General features: G+C 42.0%; 1 long non-coding RNA gene across 1 annotated transcript in view; it reads left to right on the plus strand.

The window, feature by feature from the left end:
- The window catches only part of LOC308071697, an 85164-nt gene extending 65999 nt beyond the window's left edge, over positions 1–19165 (plus strand). Inside the window, exon 3 of the long non-coding RNA XR_013931273.1 lies at positions 1–19165. This exon is cut by the window's left edge and continues 19414 nt beyond it. This is a non-coding gene — a long non-coding RNA (uncharacterized lncRNA).
- The last annotated feature ends 4053 nt before the right edge of the window (positions 19166–23218 follow it).

Raw genomic sequence — 23218 nt, forward strand, 5'->3', positions numbered from 1 at the left:
GGTAGGAGGAAGACAGAGACATGGATCTGATGCAAAAAAAATCAGGATAAAACAGAGAAGGAGGTCCATGGTTGTTCCCTTGCCGTTCTTTGTCTCCTATACTAGCTCTGCAAGAGGATGAGGATTTTTCCTCTTCCTTTGCTGAATGAAAAGATGACAAGACAGCATATATCTAGGGACACCTGCTGAGAGAATAAAACACAATAAACATGCTCATGCTATGGTGAAAGAGATGTTTTGCTTGCAGAATAGACATTTTGATCCAGAGTTATAAAAAGTTTACACATAGCCTGTAAATTAAAATACATTCAAATGCTTTTATTATTCAACCTCAGGGGTTTTTTGGTTGTGCTTTGGGTTTTTTTAAGCTGGAAAAATTTTGATCTTGTGGTTAAGAGAATTATGACAAAAAGAAATAGAAGTACTTCTAAACAAGGTCTTCTAAAGTGTCCCCCAGGACTACGATTTTAAACTGGTCTTACATTAATTGCAGTTTCTCTGGCTGTTTGCTAGGCCATTGCCATGCTGCGTTAAGGTCTCAATGCTTTTATCTAGCCCTCCCTTATTCTGTGTTTGTTCTTCAGCAAGGATGAGAGAAACCCTTACAGTATGCAAATACATAATGCTTTCTATGCTTCTTTCTTTAGAGACATAAAAGGATTTTTTTTAGAAAAGGCAAGTTGAATATATGGCAATAAAGACATAAATCTTCAGAAGCAGGCAAGCTACACTCCCTCTGCACTTCACAAATGAAGCGTGGTTTTTGCAAAGAAAGAGTTTGTTAGGAGAACCACAGAAAGCAGGATTTCCATAATGATTTGCAAGAAAAAATTCTGTAACACATGGCACCGTATTTCCTTCAGAACTGCAGTCCCCTTGGGACCAAATTCTTTACTACTTAATCACTGCAGTAATTAGAGATGATGTTGGCAAGTGTTCATTGAACGTTGTGTCATTTTACATCTTAAAACATTTTGGCGTTACTTTCCATTTCCTTTATTTGGTGTGTTCTGGTCCATCCCCTGGATGATTAGACACAGCTGGCCTTTTCTTTGGGACCAGGTCAGTTTTGCAATTAAAAGCTGTGTTGGTCTGCACTGATAAAAACAAGGATTAAATAATTCTATTTATGGTTTATACATTAATTTTCCACCAAACATTTTTTTATAATGACTTGTACACAAGTGACATGATGTGAAACAAATCTCTGAGTGAAACAGAGGATTCCAGCCACAAAAAATGGCCTTGTCTTGCAGTGAGCCTCCAAATCCAGAGAACTGTGGTACTGAAGTATGAATAAACATCAGTCTGGATGAAGCAGTGTTCTGTAGATGGAGAATAATATTGCAGCATCAGACCCGTGTGTGGGAGAGGGCCTGGGTTATGAGAAGTGCCTTGGGGAGCGCAGGCGGTGAGTGGGGTCTCAGCCCTGCTGTGCCCAGGGACCCACAAGCAGCATCCTCATAAAGCTGCTCCTTCCCCTCGCCGCTGCTCGGCACAGACCTGCCAGAGTGGTGTCAGATGAGGAAGGGAAAAATGAAAGGGCTCTTCAACCCCCAAATCTGTCATTTGAAACATCTGTTGGTAAAGTGTGTGTGGGGGCGTGTTTTTGTGTTTTTCATAATAACTCTGTAAACAGGGTAGCCTGGTTTCTCCGCATTTGAGGTCTGTGCCTGTAGCTGCTACTTTAGGCAAGTAGGAAATAATCTTCTTACAAGAGATCATAACAGCCGAAAACTACATGAGTACCATTCGATTTCCTAAAATCCAAGTATCATGAACTGTGTTAACTGAGTTATCAAGGCAGCAGTGCGCAATGGAAGATTCCTGCTCTACTCTTGTAGGCTTGGTCTGTCCTTTTACACTCTAGTTCTTAATCTTTCTTTTTCAAAATGTTTGTGTGTGTGCATGTTACTTTTTTAAAGAGCCTTTGATGAGACCCTGGAGCCTTTCAAAGGTTAGATGTGGAGGGTGCAGCAATGGCGTGGCTGTGGTGCACACTTCTCCCTGACCCCATGTGTTTGAACATCCGTCCAGCTGGGCAGGCGTTGTGGTGTCCCTCACTATTTGCTCTGGTCTTGCCCGATGTTCTAATCTCCACTTCAGTCTCATTTCTTACAGGTTGAAACATAAAATCCTTAGAATTTAAAGTTCAAATTAAATGACAATTTGTGTGACTAATGAACTTTTATAAAACAAGGTGGTAGATTATAATGTCTTTCAAAATGCTTTCAGAGGAGAAAAACACACAGTAAAAATTATATGACAAATATAAAAAGGGAAAAGAAAACAAACTTGGTAACATACGCAAGCACTAACAGCTATTATGCTTTTAAATTATCTCTCCACAGCCTACAAATCTTTGCTTTGACTCACGCATGCCATACATCTAGCAAAGAGCGAAATAATATTTTTTTTACCACTCAATTATAACTGATATACTATCGTATCATTTTAAAATGTGCAAAAGCTAAAAGTACACCAAAAAATAATAAACAGGGTGGGCAAGGAACAGCATATAAAATGTGATAGAACTTTCTATGCTACTTTTATGTACATTCCCTTCCCCTCTCATATGTGTCCCTATGGAGAATCCAACTGTTCTATCAAGGGCTAGAGAGCCATTGTATACATATAGTTAGACATGTGTAGATGTAATTATGGTATAGTACACATACTCTGCAAGGCACTGAAGCTTGTACATCTTAATAGCAGTCAGATGTGTTTGAGAGTTTCTACACAAGTGTATATCTAAGGCTACTGACTGTACCATGTGTGGCCAAGAAGAGCCAAAATTACCCAGACTGACACTGCAGGTGGGTAAGATGCAATGATAGCGCTGTGGTGGTACTCATCAGCATGTGTCAAGGCACACAAAAGGAAAAAGGTTTCAACAAATGTATCTGAGAACTGTAAAACACAAATCCCTTTTTATATAGGTAACACGAATTCTGATATTAACCTAGCACTGTGTTCTAGGGACAGACAAGAGGTCCTAATGAAAATTGGTATTGCATAATAGCTGAAAACCGATTAAAGAAAATCACCTCTCCTTCTAATTGTGCTTACAAGCCTTTTTTGCAGTATTGATTGCTTTTCAGAGGTAAGTGATAGTATCTATCCTTTCTGCAATTAATCTATATGCTCAGTTTGCATGGTGTTTTTAGAAGTCCACTGAGGTCCAGAATTAGCAGGATACTGATATCTCTAGAAGAAAGCTAGTTCTGTGAAAGTTTCTGAGAAAAAAATCTAGCCTAAGGGTGATCTCTCTGTTGCTATGATAAAGGCATCTGTTAGTGTATTACTGGCCTGAAATACTACAGTACAGGTTCTGAAATAATTTGAAACTAGAATTCAGATTGAACCTGGCTGATTGCTTCCTTTCTCCAGCAGCAGCACTTAAAATTCCAGAGCTGTGGCTAATCAGCAAATGTGTGTGACAAAACCACTCTTTATGATATTGTTTGCTACCCTAAAATATTTTTTCTTTTTTTCTTTCATTTCAGAGTCTGTCACATATATAAATCTTTCAAGAGACGATGCTAGTTTTGTGCTGAAAGTCATATCTCTCAGTCTCTGTTACATTTATAACATATACTATACTGATACCAAAAAGAAGTATATTTTGAAGGATTTTTTCATAGCCAACTCAAAATGCAGATGCATCATGCCGGATTTCTTTGTAACTGGTCTGATCACTGTCTCCTAGATTCCCATCCAATACATATGTCTAAAACAAACAAACAAGCAAACAAAAGAAGGTGTAGTTTGCACCTTTAAATTTTAAGCAGTACTTCCTTTTCTATTTTTCCAATGCAAGTGCTCCTAAATGGCCACAGGACAGTAGGTATTATGGGATGCACCTTAAACAGAGCACTGAACACAGACTGAGTGGCTGCAAGGCCAGATACCTTGATAGTGTGAACGGCGGCACAAGAACACTAGAAGTTGCCAAATCTAGTGGCAATGGTATAATATAGACAAGCTTCTGTATCTTGCATTCCCTTGGCTTCCATTCCTTTTAATGTTTCTGCATCCATTTACTGGGATAATAACAACAGGACGTGCCTATCCCTGCTGTTCACCTTCTCCAAGATGACCGGCTCTCCCTTTGTTTAAAAAAAGACTTTGGAAAGCATAAGCGTGAATGCTTACAGCTTGGCTCTGCCCTCCATCCCCTGTCGCTGGATAAACAGGCAGGCTTTTGCTCAAGCCCCAGTTGGACACCGTAGGCACAGGCCTTGATGGAGGCTTTATCCCGCAGGATGCTGGTGAGAGCCGATGTCCAGCCGAATTCAGCAGCAGCGCGGGCAGCCCCCGGGACCTGGGGACAGCCCGGTGCTTCCCTCCAGGGAGAAGGGCAGACTCGCACCTTCTTCAGCGCTCTGCCATGGTGTGTGCTGGGGTTTTTGGGCTAGCAATAAGAGCCTCCTTGTAATATTTGAAGGTTGCGTCAAAAATCAGCCGGGAAAGGCAAATGCCACAAACACAGCATGGGGATTCATTTACTTCTGACCTCACTTCAGATTTCTGCTTTTAAGCTCCTGATGCAGTTTGTTACTGGCTGTGGGAAAACAAAACAAGCCGGAATGCATCCTTTTCTCATTGAAATACATGACCTATTTTCTCTCTTGAGGCTCACAGTAACCCTACTTCAGTCTCCAAAAGAAAAGAATTTGGGTTCTGTAACAAAAGGAAAGACAATTATAAACTAGCCTCTGCTTTTGGTCACTTTAAATCCACATGGTATTTTGTGCACTATTCTTTATACTGTCAGACATACAGGAATTCTACTGTGTTGCAAAAAACTTATGTGCTGTAAAAATGAGCTTTACTTTTTAAGTCATGTCACAGTAAATTGCCTTTGAGTGTCTTATAAAAATTGCCATACTTCCTGTGGGAAAAGTGCTAGAGAGGTAAGTTTCCTATACTATTTTTTTAATTTCTATCTATTGTTTCAGAAGAAAGAAAATCTGCAAAACTTTAAATAATGTTTATCTGTAAAAGCAGTAGTTCAGAAATTTTCTCTTTATTTTAAATGTATTTTTCATGAAGTTATACGTTACAATAGTGGCACAATTTCAGATGTGTTTCATATAAACACAGATTAAGGTAAGTGTAACGGGTTGAGTTAAAATTACCAGCCAAAATCCCAGTGCTTTGGATTACTCAGTTTCTGAATAACAGCTTAAGTGAGATATGCTTTTAAGAGTTATATCCTGAAATAAGGGATGCATATGCCTTCAAATCAGGAGGCCAAGCACAACATGGGTGAAAATCAGCAATAATTGTGCAGTGGGTTATGTCTATGTAAGAGTTAGTTATACCCCATGTGTACTGTCACGAGGAGTGCCCCCCTGGCTGAGAGCCTTAGCAGAGAGGTGAAGGGCTCTAGGTGAAGGCAGACTGGGTGTTCTTCTCAGGCTTTCATGGACTTTACCACATCGGTCTCTGTTACCATTATTTCCATTTTGTTCTCTAGAAAAGAAAGCAAGCCTCTTAGTGTGTAGTTCACAGAGACCTTGATCAGTCAGTTGGCATAGGGTCCCTGCCTGTAGTGATGTCTAAGAGAATGAGAAGTAACTATGCAGACCTGTTGTGTGTAGGTAAAAATCAGTCTTTTTTTTTGGTCTTTTTTATTTATTTTTTTGTTTGTTTGTTTGCTTGCATAGAAGCTTTGTGCGATACATTTGAGTCACCAACTAGATAAAGGATATCTTCAGTGCACTTTCGTAAGAAGTATTGTCTAATTACTGCATATTCTGGAATCTCAGCTCCTGTGCCCTTTAGTGGGCTTGCTGACCTCAGCCCATTTTGGCTAGGGACACTTTTATTGCATGTACTATTCACATCGCTTTTTTTTCACCACTGTTCCCTTAACTTTCTTGGGCTTCCTGCACTTGCAAGTCCACTCTAAAATTTAAAAGCAGCAAGGACAGTATCTTTACTGAAGCACTAAGAAGTTATAAAAGCATTGGCTGCAGTTAAACACTAATAATAGCTCTTTCACAGAAACAGTAATTGCCTTCAGATATCCTCTCCCTCCCTAAAATCACTGTTCCTTCACAATCACAGCACAGGAAAGGCTATGAGAAGGCCAGGGACAAGCCTTTACTGCCCATCACTTTCCCTATTTTACTGTCAGTGGCAATTTCATATCACTTTATTCCCATGCCAGCATCATTCCCCCTTCTTTCTTCATCTCTGGGCAGTGGCCAGGTCTTTGGAGTTAATGCAAGTATTGTTGTGCAGAAGTAGTATTCTCTGTCACTGTTCCTTTTACCTTAATAAATAGATACTATCTGCAAGAGAAGAAAGGCAGTATGTGTTTTCTTTTAATTTATTTTGCAGGCACTGTTAAAAGGTAGGGAACTCATTATGTTCCAGCCAGACAAGAAGTTTTATTTACAATTTCTTACCTCAGTGCAGCCATGGCAAATTATATCAGCCCTTCAATCCGTGCATTATCATTACTTACTTACTTTCATACCCTTTCCAGAATTACACTACCACTGACCTGATGAACCCATTTTCTTTTAAAATCACTCCTATTTTATGTTTAGAGATTGCTTGGGAAAACTCAAAGACAGCAGTTAAAAGAGCAAGCAAGTTGGCCGTATATAATCAAAAGGTCAGAGTCTATTTTCAGGTGCTTCTTTGGGGCCACTGCTGAAGAGGGCAGGGAGCCACCTGTGCCCATACGAGTGTCAAAAGTTTGCTCTCATGCACACCGTGTAGGGCAAAGCCAGGGAAAACAGCCATCAACTCCCCTGATGCCTCCTGTTTGATCATGGATGCTGGAGCGGGCCTGAGAAGATGCTCATGCCGGGACACAGCTGATTCACCTCACACCTGCCCAGCGGCAGTGATTCCATAGCTGTGCCATTGCTCTGAGGGAAGGGGACTCTCATCCTTTCACAGACACTGACAGCTAGACTGATAGATGGAGCTCAAGTAGACAGGTGACGGTATGATAGGGATCAACGACTCTTTGAGGCTTACTTATTTTTCTGCAGAGATCAAAACTTTAGGTATGAACTGCCAACACACAGCTGCTTACATTTTAGCCTTCTGTTCAACTATCCCTATCAACTACATCAGTGTGGAGCAGAAGCCATCATCCTGCAGGGACTGCAACCGCAACCCTCAGTTCTGTGTCTGTGGGCTGCATCTATTGCCCTGAGCTCCAGCATCACAGGATCATTTCCCTTTTCTTGAGGCTTCTTTGCCTGCTTGTCTCTACCTGGAAAACAAGCCTCAGCACTGTAAATGCTCAGCCCCCAATTCTCCAGATGAGCAAGGCAGCGTAGGAGGGCTAAAAGCTTTGTCTTGTCCTCAGTTTTCAATAGATTTCCCCTTCCAGCCTGAGCCCCTCTCTGCTTCCCCACATCTGTATCTCCATCATCCCTTTTGTGCTCCTGTTCCCTCTCACATCTCTTCCCTTACTTCTGCTTCTCCACAGTTTCTTGGCCACCCCTTCTGCAGCACCACACGACAGCACCCCAAAGATGGCTCTAATTACCCACTCAGCTGCCTTGTGCACGGGACCAAGAACCGTCACTGCTGGCACAACTTTACAGGTCAGTTTAGCACTCATCCCTATTACCTGGATTAACAGGGTGGCGCTAAAAGCTATCTCATACCTGTCTTTTTCCCCTAGAAGAATGACTAAGAGCTTGATTAGTTAATCTTAATTATCTACACTAACTAAGCATGCTGCCAATAAGGAAATAGGCTGCTATTATACAGCAACTAATATGCTAAATTATTAGAGACTATAACTGAAGAAATGTACTCTTTTATTGAGTACACTCTGAAATGCTGCTGCTCAATTTGCTATCAGTTGTGAATTTGCTCTGAGTTATTTTTACCATTTGAGAATTGCCAGGCTTTATACCATGTTTTGCACAAGAACTCAGCTGCCCTTTCACTGTTGTGTTTGTAGTTCACTTCCAAAGAAGCTGCCTGCTGTTCCCGGGTTTCTCTTTCTCTCTCTCTCTCTCTCTCAGTATCTCCTTTAGCTACGAGAAATGCAAATAACTGATCTAAATTCTGTATTTTTCAGGGAAACTTCCTGCTGGGGCTTGACTCAGGCCAACTGATGTCTTCTCCCTGCCTGGAGAAAACCTTTGTCCTCCAGCCCGATGGCAAGCGCTTAAAAGAAAACCTGCTTGGTCTGCCCCTATTAGCTAGCAGTGCTGAGGGAGAAAATTGCCCTTTCTGTGTGTTCATCACTCATACAGGATTGGGACTTTTTATTTGTATTGCTTTCTTCTTTGTTATAATCCAATGGGACAGGCTGAGCCATCAGTTGCTTCTTATTTCTCTTCCATGTGAAGGTTTCATTTCCCTTGGATTGCCATAAATCCCAAGCAATGGTACTGGGTTTTTTCCTTACAGCAGCCCCCATGTTTACATTGCACCTCCTGGATAGGCAGTCAGAGAAACTATTTTCATGGGCACTGAACTCCTGCTCTGCTTGGGACGATGGTGGAAGGCATCAGCATGAGCTGCCATTTGGCTCCACCTGGGAGATCTTATGTTACTTACTCACTCTGCTGCCCTTCTCACAGCAGGGCCAGCCTTTGGTGCAGATAAGGATGTATTAAGTGACTGGTAGATGTGCAATTGTCCCCAAAAAGGTGTCAGTTCAGTGTTAATGTAGATGAGAGACAGCTGTTCTTATTTACGTCCTTATCCTGGAATAATTTTCATTAGGGTTGCTGATGGTCCTTCTTTGCTGAATGGGACCTCAGCATAATGCTAAAGGGAATATTCCGTTTCATATTCTGTTTCCCAACCCTTTGTCTTTCCTTCACCTACAGTAACTGCCAGCACATTTGTGAGTTTTTCATTTGAATAAAAATTCTCGTTAGATGTGGAAAGAAAATAGAAAAAATCAATAGCTATTAGGATATGTGATACTGCAGGATATGGGATCCTACTAGTAGAAAAAGCAGAGACCATTTATTTATTCACATTCCCGAGTGCCAGCATTTGTTACTTGACCTCACTGCCCACATCCTGCTCTTCCCCCAGGTTTTCAGTGGTTTTTCTGTTGCCAGAAGCCAAGCAGAGGACATTTTGCCCATTGCAGTCTCTGTGTTCTGTGCTGGTTCCTTGTGAAAGTACCTTCAGGTGCTTTCCCAGGGCTCACATTTTTTTGTTCAAGAACGAGTTGAGAAAAAAGAGTTACTGGAGGTTTTAAAACCCATTTTCTTTTTATCTAGTGTTCTGTTAAAGCTTTCCTCCTAAGCAGCTTACAATAATATAAACAACCTGCAGAAAAAAACTCCCCGTCAATCTGCTGCTATAAATTCCTACAGGTCCAGGGGCTTCAGGAGCTGGATATTGCACCAACAGGCCTTGGAGTCACAGATAACTATCAGATAATTCACTCTAAAAAATACTCCCTTATATCCGGGGAGTGGAGAGCAGGAAAGGGAAAGAGAAGAGTGGAGGAGGTGTGCTGAGAGCAGAGGCAGGAGCGGGGTACCAGCGCCTGGGATGCGGATGGAAACCTGTGGTACTCCCAAGCCCTGCAGCCGAGTGAGTGCTCGCCTCTCCCCAGCACCCCCATGGCTGTGTGCTTTACTGAACCCCTCGGCTGCACCTCTCCATCCTGGGTATAAAACACACATCTCCTTCCTTCAGCTTGTGAGGGTGCAGACCACCACCCCTGCCCCTGGGGCTGCTTCAGCAGAGAAAGCAGCCATGTCAGCAGCACGCTGTGCCTCTCCAGCTTTCAGAGGTGCTCGGGAATAACGAGCAAAATCTAATTAAGAAAAGTGAAATACAGTAGGTTAAGTCAGCTGCATCAGAGTGTGAAATGGAGCCATTACAAAACAAAACAAAACGCTATACAGCAGCGTCTCGGGAGCTCCGCAGCCTTACAGCGATGCTGCCAGACTTCGCTGGCACCAGAGGGGGGACGTACCATAAAGGCTTATTAATGTGTTCGACTGTCACTGACCGTGGCAGGGCTCTGCTGCTTGGCACAGGTCTTGCTCGAAACGGGGACAGGAGAGGTGAAGCACGGCACAGGTATGGTGGCAGCACAGTGGCCTGGCCGTGGTGGGAGAGGAGGAACAGGCAAGGGGGCGATGAGGAAGCATTAGTGCAATAGAAAGAGGAGGCAAGGGAAAAAATTCTGGGCAGTGAGGGGGTGAGTGTGAGGGGCAGGTGTGAAGCAAGGCTGAGCCTTTCTCCCCGATGATGAAAAGCTCTGCAGCTATCGGAGCTCGTCTATCATCTGAAGAGCTGATCTTGGCCTCGTGCACAGGTAATGGCTGTAAGAAAGCTGCCCTGCTTGGGTGCCATGCTGAGATCTCTGATGCCACGCGCATCAGAGACACAACTTTTTTAAAGCTGCAACCTCCTGAGATCAACAAATAAAACTTTAAAAAAAGGAAATTGTATTTGTTCTTCATGGTATTACTATTTGTGAAATGGTAGAATTAATTCTACTGTGTGAATTGTACTTTTAAGAAAAACTCAAAAAACCCTGATTTGCTGAAAAAACATCTTTTGAAACACACAGGAATGGTTGCAAGCCCATTAAAATATTTTTAGGGGTTTTACTGTTTGCAGTTCCCTCTCTCTGAAAGTTGGAGAAAGGGCATCTTGACTGTGTGACAGTAAGTCAATTACAAGTGAGGCTAGTTTCAAATATGCTGGAAAGGATATCCACAGTAACAGGATTAGTACAAAAAGAACATGTCGTCTTTGTGTCTAAAACCCTCAGGCTAATTTGTCTTGGTTCCACCCCTCTAAAAACTGTACAAAAACGAATTACTTTTGTCAGGAATACTTAATGATGTTTCACTGTTAAAATGCTCGCAAGAAATATCTAACACCTGCTGGGAAAATTATCTGTAAAGGTTATCACAGTAAGGCTTGGATGTAAAATGGCAAAGGACAGCTCCATCTCTTTGCCCTGCTTCACCCTTGCACCCCAGCTACAGGCAGGAAAACTGGGGGAGCTTCTGCAAAGCCGTCAGGCAGACAGGAGTCTCCATCCTTCCAGCCACTCTCCATTCCCAAGGGAGCCTTGGGATGCGTTTTATTTAAGCTAACAGGTGATCTGAAGGTAGAAAACTGAAGGCAGAGAAAATTAATAATTCACTAAAACTTTGCCGGAGAACAGTCTGACAGAACGCCTGCCATTGTTGCCTGGAAGACAACTTAACAGTGTGGCCAAGAGGCACCTCCTGCTCAGAGCTGCGCAGTGCCCGTGCCGATGGAGCGCCCACCAGGGATCCTGCTGCTGCAGGGTCACGGACACACAGAGGAATTACCTCTGGCTTCAGGATAACACCACATTGGCTGCAGTCCCCTTTACTTCTATTTTCAGCACTATGCCATTCCCCTACCTTATCAAAAACATGGCTAAACACCTCACCCTGTGACCCCTACAAAACCCCACGTATTCAATGCACCAACTTTAGTCTTAGTGGTACCTAGGAGGCTTTCTGGTGCTGCCCCCCCAAGCCCAGACACTGCAGAGTGACTTCAAACTTCACATTCAAGTGATGATTTTTTTGTTACACCGAAGCCTTTTCATTGGAACAGATGCAACACACTTAGATGTTAAAAATTTTTGTTTGATAACTGCAGATAGTTGTAAATGCGGCTGTTCATGTAGGAGGGAGACCTACACATGAGATCAAAGTTGCTCACAGAAGAGTCTTTGCAGAATTGGGTCTATGCCATATCCCACCTCTCCCCAAAGTAGCAAGGAAGAAAGTCTCTTTGTGCTTCTGAGATCAGCATTCATTCTCCAAATTAGTCCAGGTGTTTGTTATTAACATATCCATCTGTAATCTGCTTGCAGGATGGAGAAGCAGCAGCAGACATTATGATCACCTGGCTGCAGTCTTTGGCCTTGATTTCTCTTCTGGTCATGTCAGATCTCTACGAAGCCAGCAGTCCAAAGCTTGGCATATTCTATTCTTAGCACTGGTCTTGTTGACCTGTGCAAGCTCTCCCCCCTGCACCCTGGGTGAGGAACCCCAGAAAGCCGAGGGCACCCTTTGTGATTCCTACTCAGCAGCCTCGCACAGCGGCAGAGTCCCTTCATGTGGCTGATGGTTCTGACACCTCTCTGTGAGTGCTACCGAGGGCTCACAGCTATCCATGCATCTGTGTAGTGCAAACTGGTTAAAATGGGAACATACTAGAACCCAGTTCAGAGAAACTGGGAGTGTAATGAAGGGGTGGGTTTTGTGACAGTAGGGATTTTTCATTGGTAAATGCAGCACATGGTGGGGAGACACACACCAGTCACGGACAGAACTTTATCCTTTGTATCTTCTTGTTTCCTGGTGTTTCTCAGACAGATGAATCTGGCATTGGCTTTTCTGTTATTTGAGTTTCTCTTATTTCTTTACTTCGTCTCATGTAGCCAGTGAACAGCCACATGTGTCTGATTACCAGAGGTTTGATCGCATTCATGGATAAGTGCTACAGCCAATGCTCTCTGTTCCTCCTCTTGAGTATGCATTGATGAAATGGGATAAAATACCTCTTGTGTATCTACCAGAATCAGGCCAAGGTGGTTTTTCCCAACACGATCTCTCTGTCAGTACCATATTTTCCATCTTGATGGCTTTGTGACAAGATTTTTTTCCTATGCAGTGTCTTGATAATGAGTTTTAATGGCTTTACCCAACAGAGGCATTCTGCACCTATAGTACAGAATTTTGGAGGAAGTCTGTCTTTACAAACCCCAAAAGCTGTGAAAGCTGTCCAGGTAATGTTTGATGTGTGCCACGTGTACGCATGTTCTCGTTCATTGTGGTTTTAAATAACTGCTCACGGCTGGTAACAAAAACATAGAAATATCATGGGAGTAAGAAGTGACTATTTCTGTTCCTGAAGCTTTGATAATATGGTGACATCCTTAGTGAAACTACAGAAAGGGTCAACATCCTTTGCTGTCTTTTCCAGTGGCATGTTTTGGAGTATTTCTCTTTTTACTCATATGCCCTCTCTGTTTTCAGGTGAATGCCACTGTAGCTGCTCTCTTATGGACAGCTTTTTTCTGTTTTGTGCTGTGTCATACAGGTACAGATTTCTGACAGCTGCAAAACATAACCTCAGATAATTCACTGAATGCTGGTGGCGTGACGAGCAAAACCGTCGAAAATCCCCACCGTTTCTGAAACTGCATAACAGGAACCTTCTGATGTGGGGTTCATACACGATGGCTTTGCAGGACTATGAGAAAATCCTCACTGCTGTTTTGGTGGTCTTAAGGTAAACAAACCTCTGCTATTACCTTTGTAACAAACAAAATTTGCATCTCTTTTTAAGTTTATGACTTTGACAACATAAATGCATGTAAAACTTCATCAGTGAGATGATATCTTGTCACGTTTTTTTCTTAAGCAGTCATTTCCTTCTGCAGATATCCTTGTCCCTTATGCCACTCTGCCCACTTCTTTTTTGCAATAAGTGAAACTATTGGCTATTGGCTCCAGCTGTTCTGTTGTTTGGGAAGACCTCAACACAGCTGTTAATTATCAGGGGAAATGTTGCCTGATGGGCACAAAAGGACCTGAGGGCTGCTAGCAGCTCCTTGGTCAGAGGGCAGTGCTGCTGTTGGCCCCTAAGGAGAGGCCATGTCCCTGGGTCTACCTTGGAGTATAGCAGCACCAGTCTGCTGCCTTCTCCCAGCTCTGAAACACGAGCTATTCCCAGTCTCAGTAAGTCACTTTTCTGTTTGGTTTTTCCCCGCATGCAGGAGCGGGGTGAGGTAGATCTGTTCATGCGGTGTGGTCGGTGCCCAGCAGCCCGCTGAATGGGCTGGGTACAAAACCTACTGAGAAAGGCAGTTTGTTATGTTTGATCCTCTTTCAGAGAGTTGAGAAGAGAAAGTAAGGTGTAAACACAGCCTTTCTTCTGAGCTGGGGTCACGGTGAGCACTGTTGTGGTAGTTTTTGACCTGGCACGTTGTTTCCCTTTTCTGGATTAATCTCAAAAGTAGAAAAAGAGTAACAAGGCTGGTTATGTTATCAGATATTTTTGTGACTATAGGCGTGTGAGCTGTTGTATGCACACCTCTACCTCCCAAATGACTCTATTGCAAAGGAAGTTTCTAATTTTATTCTCAAGTAACAGATCTTTTACAGCCATTCCCATGTTGTTAATGTTCGTTAGAGAATGATACTAGCTAGATGGGGAGTCAATTACAAAATCCACAGAAGGATTATATATGTGGTCACACGAAGCCAAACAGTTGTCTCTTGGAGTTGGAGAGATGTGTATGTCTCATAGATGTCTCCTGAATTTGTGCCCCAAGGCCATCCCAGAAAGGTGGGGGTGTTAATGGTGGTTCTTGTGCACCACCTGACCTCAAGCACGGACTCTGTTGCTCACCCACAGCTTTCGGGTGGTGTTACTTTTCCTGCTCTTGATCCACATGTGTTTAGACCGACTGACTTGTGGAGGAAGGGCTTGTGTGCGGATGTGGCTGGCCAAGGAGTCAGCCTGTGGCACGCTCTGACAATGCAAGCTACTCTCTCTGAATGTTTTCTGCAAGAGTAACTGAGATAACCAAGCCTTAAAAGCAAACAGAGGGGAAACCCCCCCAACTCTTACACCAAATTTCACAATGCTAGCCAGGGCTATTTCCAACCTCCGGCAGCAATGTTTAGGTGAGCTGGGAGTTCTCTGACAGCAGAAGTCACAGGTGAAAAAACTTCAGGAGAAAAAAAAAAAAAAGAAAAGCATATGCACAGCAGGCCTCTGAAACAGCAGTGCTAGAAGACAATTTTTAAAGGTCAGAATTATTATAGGACGTTAATTAGCAATCAGATAATGCTCAAATTGCCTTAGCAAATTTAGACACTGTGTAAGGCCACACGATGCAGAGGGTGCAGCCACCTGAAAAGAATTTGGACACTTTTAACAGAAAATATGCCTTTCTCAGAACAGAGCTGGAGGAACATAATGAGAAAACAATATGACTTCCCTAAAGTAATTAGGAGGTGGTAGCAAGAGTAAATAAGCTTTTGCAGAACAAAGTATTAGTGAACCAAACAAGAGCAAATAAACCAGGAGTCAGATTTTCTGCAAATGCAGGAAAGAGCAGGCAGATAATCCTGGTTTTAACAGTGGTACCTTAGATGTTAGCAAAAAAGCAAGAGTGTCTGTGCAAAGAGGGGAAGTTACAGAACAGATTGAATATATCTAACAATTTGCATCAAAACCATCACAACTCTTTCCACTGGCACCAGTGAGGTCTTCATTTGGCCCCTAGAGAGCTCAGGTATGTTACATAGATTTCAGGGACAGTAGATGATAGGCATTTCTAAGAGGAGTGAGTGAAAAACAATTCTGAAACATTCTATTTATTTTTTTATTGCTCTTAAGTTCAAAGTAGATCAAGGCTGGACATGTATCTCTTACAAGTGACAAGTTGTTTTATAAGGTTTTTTTGGTAATGTGGCATTCAGTGAAGAAATATTTTTGTTACTGATTTGAGGGAGTAATCTGCTTATCTGGTAATTCTGTTATTTTAACAAGATATTTTAATATAAAATATTCTGCATATTTTAACAAGATATTGTTGGAGGAGAGTGATAATCAAGATCTAAGTTTTCTTCCTTTTTATGGGAGGCTGAACTGCAGAATTGAAACTGAACTTTGAAGATGTTTATATTTAGGGAGTTGGCTTCATTTATTGTAGACAGAGTATTTCTGAAACTTGGAGTAGCGTTTGGCTTCCATTTCTAGCCTTTCAGCTTGCAAAAGTGCATAATGCAGTGTAGGTATGGATGTGTCTGTACTGAACCTATATATAAACATATAGGGTTTATATATAATACATACACAGGTAAAGACATACATATGTATTTCCTTAGTAGTATTTGCCAAGAGATGCTTCTTGTACTGCAACACCATCTTAAGCTACCTGTTACAGGTAGATGTAAAAACCATAGCTATTTTTTTTTCTTCTCAACTGTGAGAAGAAAATTCTAGTTAACGCTTTACCATGAACACTGTGATAAAGACTATAAAAAGAGTTGGAAAGGATACATCTTCAGAGGATACATCTTCTAAAACATGGAACAGGGAGTTTGAAGTTAACTGTGTCTAATATTTTTCCATTACGAATTTTCACTGAATTGGCTCAACAGCCTGAGATAAAAAGAGCTCAAGTTTTCTAATTTTTTTTTTCTTTTTGATGGGGACATGTAGATTGAGGTGAGAACTCTCCAAAGATTATCCGCCAAGCGCCAGCCTTTAATGAATCCCATTTGTTTTCTTGATTAAGTCTGCTATTACCCCTGTTTAGTCTTGTCACGAGCCCATTAGCTGGAATTTTCATATCATGGTTTAGAAGAGAAATTAGTGTAGAAGAGCAGCACTCATCATCAGTCAATTTTCAGTGTATTTAAAATAGTTGACAATTTATGAATTCAGGAACCTGTAGCCTCCTCCACATACACATGTAAAAAAGCCAGACTGTCCTTTGTGGTGACATTCATAGACCAGTGAGGGTTGCAGGCAAATATCAGTTTGCGGCAATAACGTTATATAGCGCTAATGTACTTACAGCTACAAGATTTCTTCAGTGAACTTCCATCTGACAGACTATTGCAGGTCTACGATTTGTAAGGCAGAAGCTTCTTTAGGAAGAAAAGATTCTCAAAAGGTTTGACCTCTTGTTTTCAAAAGATAAGCATCCAGGCTGCTTATCAGGCCTTGTGGTCACAAAGTACTCGGGAGTTTTGGAAGTGCTTGAAAGCCATGTGATGGGTACAGTGTAAAATGTACAGGGGTGTGGCAGGGTTTTCAAATTCATGACTTTCTTGAAAATGCTGTGAGAATAGCCCTTTTGAGATTTAAGTGTCTCCATCCCTTTTCAGGTTCTCTAAATGAAAAGAGAGGAGTAGGGCGAAATGTACTTTTTAAATGGCATTTTGCAGATTCCAGGAGATGCCAATTCAGGCTCTTCCGCAAGTGAAGACTTGGACAGTGGAATCTGCAGAGCTGCCACAGAAGTATTTCATCAGTGAAAAGAGCCAGAGAGGACAGCAGCTGAATCACGGGGTCATGCCCTGGCATTATTCTGTAATGGGAAACATGATTTTGCCAGGTACTTGGAAGCAAATACTGCAAATAGTTAGACATTATGCCATTACTTAACATTACCCATTCAACACTTTTTCTCTTTTCATGTTTTCTTTATGCCACATAAAAAGACTAGGCTGGCTGCTGGCATTTCCCTTTTCCCCTCTGCTTTTGCTCTTTTCTACAAGTCCTGAAGCAGAGCAGGATCTTGATCACTCTGTTCTCTTCACTCAGAGATCCGACATCATTTTCTATTTGATGAACAGTGTGAGAAACATCCTGTAATCAAACCAAAAACAACTCCAATCATATCGCTATTCCGCAGGAGCTCCCAAAGATGCCTGGAAGAATTTGCTGCATTTCTGGGCCCAGAGGCTGTCATGGAGAACACTAGTTGGTAATTGCAGCTTTTTTTAAGATAGCTGAATTACTGAAGGAAAATACTTTCCCATATCCTTACCAGGGCTGGATTGAAGCACAAGGACCCATTTCATAACTAACCAAGTCTAAAAATTCAGTTCCCTCTTTTATTTCTTGGCTGGCTTGGATGGAAAATAAACATCTTTATAAAACTGGTAAATGACCATGACTACTTCCCCAAAGAATTCTCTAAGAATAATTCAGATGCTGTGAGAGAAACGTACCTCTCACAAAAAGCTGCTTTTCCAAATGCCTGTATTTCCCTGCACAATATTCTTTCCAGCTACAAGACTCCTTTTCTTTAGGGAATGTATTATAAGCTGTGGTGGTTTAACCCCTGCCAGCAGCTAAGCACCATGCAGCCGCTCGCTCACCCACCACCCTCAGCAGGATGGGGGAGAGAATCAGAAGAGTAAAAGTGAGAAAACTGGCGGCTTGTGATAAAGGCAGTTTAATGGGACAGAAAAGGAGGAAAGCTCTAATGATACTAATAGTAATAGTAATAATACTAATAACAAAAGAATTGGAATATACAAAAGTAAGTGATGTATAATGCAATTGCTCACTACTTGCTGACCGATGCTCAGCCACTTCCCAAGCAGTGGCCACTGCCCAGCTTTCCCCCCCGTCTGCATACTGAGCATGATGTTCTATGGTACATCATATGGTATGGAATGTCCCTTTGGCCAGCTCTGCTCAGCTGTCCTGGCTGTGTCCCCTCCCAGCTTCTTGTGCCCGTCCAGCCCTCTCGCCGGCAGAACCTGAAGGAACTGGAAAGTCCTTGACTTAGTATAAACACTACTTAACACACTGATGTTTTCAGTTGTTGCTATCAATATTATTCTCATACTAATCCAAACACAGCATTGTACCAGCTACTGAGAAGAAAATTAACTGTCCCAGCTGAAACCAGGACATAACCCTTTCATTCTGTTCTGCTTTACATACTCGATGCCATGAATCTCTAACAAGGTTAGGAGCGAGTAACAATTTAAATCTACTTTCAAATACAGCTGAAAAAGCTATTATAGATGCAACCTTGAACTTTAATTGTATAAAGACAGCTACCTTCTTAGCATTCACACAAGTGACAGAGTTTCTTGCCTCTAAGTCTGCCTGGACTTTTTGGCTGTGTTGGCAACTCTTTATTCTGCCTCTAGACTTTGAAAACAGAAATGTGTAAGTTTATACACTATAACATTACAACATCTATTTAAATTTGTAATGATGAAGGTCGTTAACATATTTGAGTTGGAAACATCAATCTGGTTAATTATATGTTATTCCTCCTGCTATTTTACTAGGCTACACAAGAGGTTGCTGAAATGCAGCATTTGTTTTTCAGATATACATTCATGCTTTTTAAGAAAATGATTGTAAAAAGCCAGAGAACACTTTGAAATATGTTCATCAAAGATTTTCCAGCATTAGCTCAAACTAAGGAAATAAAGGAAAGCTCAAAGGATCCATGAAAGGTAAACAGGGTCTCTCTTTAAGGCTGGTTTGTAGTAGATAATGGAAAAATCTGAAAGTATTTTTGTGGCCTCATAGTTTCAAGCCTTTCTGGTATTTCTGATCAAAAAACCAAACAGGGCCACCAAAAAAAAAAAAAAACAAACCCCAAAACAAACAAACAAACAAACAAACCTCCCAAAACCAAACCATGCCCAAACAAAAAGCCAAAACAAAGAAAAAACCACCCAAAAAACCACTGATTTGGGGGTTTTGGGTATCTAGCTTGAACATCCAGGGTCTGAAAACTTCCTTCACAGGAATGATACCTCTCCCTTGGCCATAGGCATGTCTTGATGGGAAGGATCTGTTCCAGAGCTGAAGTTTGTGCCTCACACCTAAGAAGTTTCCCTTAAACTTTACAAACAGGATAGCTGCAGCAAAGGTGTTAACCTCCTTATGGAGGTAGAAATGAGGCAGCTGTTAACTCAATGCAAACAACTTAAAAGCAAATCTCAACCACTGGTAGCAACTATGGATCTGCTCAGTCCTGCAGTAGCTGTGTAAAAGACCAAATGAGACTTTCTTTGTTGTTTTGTTTTGTTTTTACCATCACTGAGCCATGTTATCTCAGGCCTGTTAAGCATAGATATAAAAATTTTGCCTTGAAAATATTTGACCAAATAATTCATCTATCGGTTAGATAAGAATATATTTATCAAGCTCACTCATTTTCATTAAATCAAGGATAATATTGTATCAGTGGGTCTGCCCCTCACCAGTCCTTCGGCTCCCAGAGTGCTACAAGATGGAAAGGAGAGCCCTGTAATCTTTCTGGCACTGCCTGGAATATCACTTGAGCCTCAGAGACACAAAGTGATGCTCTGAGCTACTGATCCATCTGTGGAAGCATGTTTGCTCTCCATCAGTTGAAATTTTTTAAGAAATTTGTAGGTTTTACATTTGATACTGTCATTTTTGGTGTTGGTATCCTAATTCAAACTTATTAGAACACACAGACTAGCACTTGGAAAAAGAAAGTCAGATTCAGAGCTACGCTGAAAGTTTGTGGTCCCTAGGCAGAGATTTGAGATCTCTGTATTTCCTCTTCATTCAGAAAACAAGACACAATTTTAAAAAATGAGATGCGTTTTGGAAGATTAAGATCTAATTTGATAATTCAGCTAATAAAATGCAGCTAAGTGAATATAGCACTTGATATTAATTAGCAGTAAGATGTATGTCCTCTTTACGATACTTACCAACAACAGTGGTAAAGACGTGTTGGCAGGAGCCTGTGGTGTTAGCATTGGCAATATCGCATAATGTTGCATGCACCAATCCTGAATAATAGTGACTTACACTAACTCCTAAATCAGCTCATCCCCTTTCTCTTACCCAAAACCTTCCCATCTGGAAAAGAGATTCATTTCTAGGGGAAATGTAATGAGACAGTCCTCATGGTACAGGCTTTTGAGTGATTAAACCGTCATATGCCAAGTCCCTTTATGGTGCCACAAAAGGAAGAAAAATTAGTAAGTAAATTACAATTAATATACTACATTGACTAATAAATAGTGGAGCTGTTCAGCTGTACTAGCAAGCTACTAGAAACTTCTGAAAATGCAAAGAAATGTTTTACTTCCTTAAATGTTGGTTTTTTTGAGCTGTATTGAGCAATTACGCCTCTTCAGAGGTGGTTAATTTTGCGAGCAGAATATTAATAATTTATAAGTGTGTTAAAGGTATTGATCATACAAGGGGAGAAGCATTATGCTTGAGTTCCTTCTATAATCCATTAAAAAGGAAGTAAATTGTTTCAGTTTCATATTAAAATATGAGGCTAGCAGACTGTAGTTTAAAACTTCTAAGGTTGTTTTCCTGTTCAAACTGCAGTCATCCATCGTTGATCTGGTGGTGAGACACAGGGATTTGCTGGGACTCAGCTGCAGGAATTCAGACCAGAGACTCTTCCTCCTCCTCCCAGTGCCCCCCCATCCTTGCTGCCTGCACCACTGGTCTGTGTGCCCACTCCCCCCTCCAGGCAAGGCTCTGCTGAGATCTTCTGGGAACCTTTAGGGGCTGATTTCAGTAGCTGTGGCAGTAGGTCTCTGTTTGTGATCCTGTTTCTGGGCTTGGGACGTTACACTTGGAGGTCAACAGGCTCTATGTAAATTCTCCGGGGGAAATGGTGGGGATGTCTGCTGTGGGACCAGAGCTATAGCTTGTCTCTGGTTTTTTTTTTCCAGCCGTGATGATTCTCTTGTGTTTGAGCGCAAATTCTATAAACGTTGTATTTATGCAAGGTGACTACTTGCAGCAAAGTCTGTAAGGCTTGTGCAGATCTAGGAATCTACCTGCATGTGACTTTTTGCTGCATCAGGGACTTAGTGTTTTCCTGACTTTGAATTGGTTCCCCGTTTTATCATGGTTGCATGAATAAAGCTTTAATCCTCAGGCTCAGGACTGTAGGATGCTTGTGACAGGAAGGGATGTTGGCATTGAAACCAATCAGTGCAATCCTTATTCTTCTATTCTTGTTCTAAGGTAGAAGGAAGCATGATATAAACCAGAGGAAATAAATAATTGGTGAATAATTTTATTAATCAGATTCCTTCTGGACCACCAATCTCATTATTTGTTTATCAACCGGGTTTCTACTAAATCTATTCACAATTAAAAAAAAAATTACCAAGTGAACAGTATTGAACTGATCCTTAATTAGGGCAGCTGAGGTGTCTTGTATAATTAACTGGTCTTTGTTCATAATTATTTCCTGATAGTTGGAATTGTTTTCCACAAGTAACGGAGCAATAGTAATGGTAGCACTAAGAAATCTTTGATTTTTTGGGGTAAAATAATGGCCAGGCTTACTGTGCTTAAGTTGTCTAAGACCTATTTGTTCCCACTGACAGCTAGAAGTAATCACATCAATTTGGCTGGACCACACAGCAAAGTTTTGCAAAATCAGTTCTTTTAGTGTAGAAATAAGTATGCACCCAAATCTTTAAAATGTGACTTTTCTAATTTGCACTTTGTGATGGCCTGCCTGAGGCGCAGCCACATGTGAGTCCTGGCACATCAGTAAGAGGGTTTTTTCACCAGAGACCAAGAGCTTAAAGCTAAGTGCCCACTCACGGCCACAATGGGTCTCGTCCAGTGAAACAACTGAAATCAGCTATTGCTGATACAACGGGGCAAAAAAGCCGCAACTGGACAAAGACCTTCTTGGACCTCCCAACGGCTGCGCTCCACCTGGTGCTTGCTGGGCTGCCGGGGATGAGGCTCTCCAGGAGCCGTGCCCCATGTCCGTGGCTGTGCCATGCGTGGCAGCTAGCACTGCAGCACTCTGCTCGCAGTCACAGTAGGGAGCATATGTTGGTTGGTAGCTCTAGAAACCTGCCTCGGTTTCTTAATTTTAGCAAGAGCTCGCTGATGTAAGTGATTCTTGGAGAGAAGCTGGGAGAGATGTGGACAGCAATGATAGAAACAGCATAAATGGGGGGTTTTTTTGCAGGTTATCACTACTCCTTTCTTCCTCCCTTTTGACGCTGGCTTAGGGCACAGCTTCTGAAAGCTGGAAGGAGGCTGCAGGAGTGACATGTGTGGTTATTTCTTACTCCGGAGTACACCAGCCCTCCACAGGGAAGTTGCAGCAGACTCCAATGTGTGGGCCCCTTGGAAAGAGGTGTTTGCTAGACAATTGCCTCTGATTTTGAGAGAACCAATATCTGCTCTAATCTAGGAAAATAGTAGTCGTGTTACAACCCAAGGTTGTTTGAGATTCACTATGAAGCCGCATGAAAAAGCACATGGGTTAAACAGGTTCACTGCTAATTAATACCTTTACTCCTAACAAAGTAGCTCCTTGCTCCTGGGGTTAGGCAGAGTGTGAGAAGAAAAACAAGCAGGGAGCTGTCTGCAGGCTCTTTCAGGACTGAAGCAGCAGATGAGTCTATGTAAAGTATCGGGAGCTGAGCACCAGCGCCAGGTGTAACTCACCACCGCCTGGCAGCAGAGCAGTTCCCCACTCTCGACAGCACCAAGGCAGCAGGGCCGAGGTTTCACAATCAAAATCATACTTCGTTTCTAAAACTCCAAAGTTCTGAAAACCCAATAGGGGGTTTGGGTTTTTTTTGGGGTATAATTTTCAGTGAGATTTGTTCAATGTATCCCCAGAGAGGTCTTGGACTGCACTGTGCTGTGTTCAGGCTAGAAAGTGCACGATGATAGTTATGAGAATTATTCAGCTGCCCCTGCTTTCTGC

Source organism: Falco punctatus (assembly GCF_963210335.1).
Source record: "Falco punctatus genome assembly, chromosome: 11".
Taxonomy (NCBI): Eukaryota; Metazoa; Chordata; class Aves; order Falconiformes; family Falconidae; genus Falco; species Falco punctatus.